The sequence below is a fragment of the Delphinus delphis genome, chromosome 1, assembly GCF_949987515.2.
Source record: "Delphinus delphis chromosome 1, mDelDel1.2, whole genome shotgun sequence".
In the NCBI taxonomy this organism is placed as follows: Eukaryota; Metazoa; Chordata; class Mammalia; order Artiodactyla; family Delphinidae; genus Delphinus; species Delphinus delphis.
Genome location: NC_082683.1, coordinates 64,338,463 through 64,341,485, shown reverse-complemented (window position 1 = coordinate 64,341,485; position 3,023 = coordinate 64,338,463). Strand labels below are relative to the sequence as shown.

At 37.4% G+C, this 3,023-nt stretch overlaps 1 non-coding gene across 1 annotated transcript; it reads left to right on the top strand.

The window, feature by feature from the left end:
- Positions 1–1,264: 1,264 nt before the first annotated feature.
- Positions 1,265–1,402, top strand: LOC132416379 (small nucleolar RNA SNORA70). Its single transcript, XR_009517578.1, has one exon. It is a non-coding gene; the product is annotated as a small nucleolar RNA SNORA70 (small nucleolar RNA).
- The last annotated feature ends 1,621 nt before the right edge of the window (positions 1,403–3,023 follow it).

The window sequence follows — 3,023 nt, the reverse complement described above, 5'->3', positions numbered from 1 at the left end:
TCTTATAAGAGCAAAACAAATTAAAAAATATATGAATAGATGCACAGCGATATTATATTTTCATTTATTAGTCAGAACATCTCCCAACCCACCAGATGTCTACTACCAACACTAGACCTATTTCTTCATTTTACTACCAGGCACGTGATTGTATTATCTACTCCAACACCCTCTCCCTTAACTACAAAACTGCAAATCTATCTGTTCATTTTGATGGTCCCGTGCTGCTTGCTAACTTTTTCCTACTTTGTGTCATTTTATTTTTAGGATTTCTTTAAGTACTGTATGTGTATCTACTTTCTATTCCGAAACCGATTCTTCTAATATCTGATATCTTCGGTGTTTGGAACTGTAGCTTGTTATTTCTGTTGACTTTCATTCATGGTGGTTTGTTTCTCATTTGTCTGTGATATTGTGTTAATTTTAGTTTGTGAATAATCCTTTCAGGGTCCAGTTTAATGTGCCAATTTTTAATAAATTTCCCCCTCATTGTTGGCACAAGGCTTAGTCACCAATTTCAGTACTAATAGCCCATTGCCCTCAGGGCAACCTTGCTTTTCCCTTGTCTTTACCTGATCTCTGATGGTTTTAGCTCACCTTTTTTTTTTTTTTTCAAGTGTTTCCTTATTCACTGCAAATTCAGCAATAAAGTAAAAATTTTAATTTTATGCAGGTTCTACTTATATTGGGAAAGCCCTTCAAATTATTGAGTCCTCATGTTATGAAAGACAGACTTTTGACATAATCTTCAAAATATTTATATCATTTAATTGTAAAGTGAGAGAATATATTTTTTCAAATATTCACAGTTACAAATTCCCAGTAAAGTTCGGGTTGACTATGAAATTACTAGCGATTGAGACTAAATTTTTCCACAACTAAAGCTTCTTAAATGATGGTTTAACACAATTGTCTTAAAATGGTTGGGAAGAGATTTTTAAATTGCAATCCTCCTGTTATTGGCACTTAACATTGTAATGTTCTTTTTAGTGGCATTTAAAATTGTAATGCTCTTGTTAGTGATATTTCTTCCCTTATATCAACTTCAAGGAAGAGTTCACATATGGGTCAAGGAAACAATTAGGTTGTATGAAACTTCCTAATAGAGAAGCAAAGGAGTATTCTACCTTACGAATACCTCAGTTTTCATTTCTTTTTTCACTCTTTTGTAATTTGTCCACTGTAGCTAGTAAAATAAGATGGGCTCAGGGACTCTTTCTACTCAGAGATAAGTAATAGGCCCCTTTAAAAATGGGAGTAGACCTTGCAGCCAATTCAACCTCCATGCTCTTTTCCCCGTGGGGGCCTGGAGTGCAATGGTTGCAAACAGCAGCCTCCTAGGTAGGGTAGTGTATGAGCCTGTTGCTTGTATGTGTTGCCCTAAGGGACCTTGGCAGCAGCCCTTTCCAGTGGAAATTCATGACTGGCAATGTTGTCCCCAGTCTAGGCTCCAGATAGGTATGCACAGTGCCTTTGGAAAGCCCCAGGGCACGGTAGCCAAATCATAATGTCCATCCGCACCAAGCTGCAGAACAAGGAGATGTGATTGAGGCCCTACCCTGGGCCAAGTTCCAGTTCTCTGGCCACCAGAAGATCCACATCTCCAAGAAGTGAGGATTTACTAAGTTTACTGCTGATGAATTTGAAAACATGGTGACAGAAAAGTGGCTCAGGCTGTGTAGTCAAATACATCCCTAATCATGGCCCTCTGGACAAATGGCGGGCCCTGTGCTCCTGACACCCATGGCACTGTCCCCTCCTTACTCACATCTATCAATAAATCCTATTTTCCTGTCAAAAAATAAAATAAAAAATTTTCAAAAATAAAAAGGGGAGTAGACCAATGTCTATTTCCAGGTTTTGATATGGCACCGTAGTTATGCAAGATGTTCCGCTGGGGGAGATTGGGTGAAGAATACACAGGACCTCTCTGTACACTATTTTGGAAATTCCTGTGAATTGATCATTATCTAAAATAAAAAGTTAAAAAAAGGGCAGAGTGGAAACTAGGGTAAGGTCTAGAGACAAGAGGGTGTGAATGAGGATGTTGCTTCTGTCTCTGACCAGGCCTTAAAAGAATGGGAAAAAGGGGCTTTGTGTGACACACTCGTGGTTTATCCCAGTTCTCCAAAGGCATTGTGCAACAAAGCCCTAAGAAATGATAACAAACACTCATTTGCCTGCTGTACATTATGAAACCCCTGAGTGACCCAGCAGGGTGACAGGCAGCTGCAGGAGGGCACAGAAAACTAGTCATCTTCTCCTTGGAGATGCAACTAATAGTTCCCTTTAAATGCATGGTGGGTTTTTTTTTTTTTTGATAGTTATTAATGCCGGGTTTACAAAATAAATACCATAAATTAGCACCACAGGAAAACTGAACTCTATGGAATCTATAATATAAACAAGAGAAAACATGACTTTTAAGGCAGATCACTTAAAATTATAAGGGGATACAGGATCTGTTTTTTAACCAGGCTAAGAACTCTAGGAACATTTGTAAACACTCCTGTTTGCTGTGCAGTATGGTTTTGATTAATTGCAGCATATGCTTGTACTATGAATAATCATTTTTGATACAGTAGTAAGACATCTGACAGAAAAATTGCAAATAAGGAGGTGTTTCTCTGTGATTCCTGAACTCTATTAATATTTTAAATCAGTTAACAGCTTAATGGATAGTGTGGGAGAAAGGAACAAACTAATTTAGCTTTAGCAAGCAACTTGAACAGTTTTCACTACTCACTGTTTTACATTTTGCAGGATTTCCATTTGTGTTAATAACTTATTACTTCTATTAAACATACATTTTCCCTTAAGCCTAATGTTTCTTCAGTGGAGACCAATTAACTAGGACAGTCTTTTCTTAGCTAGCCAATTATTTTAATTGCTAGAATTTTTAAAAATGTGCTTGCTTTGCATAGATTTGACCAGTTGAACTTGCCCCCAGAAAGCATTGACTTTGTAATACAGGAAATGGAAGACTTTTGGTGAATATGTGGATGCCAAAAAACTTGAACATT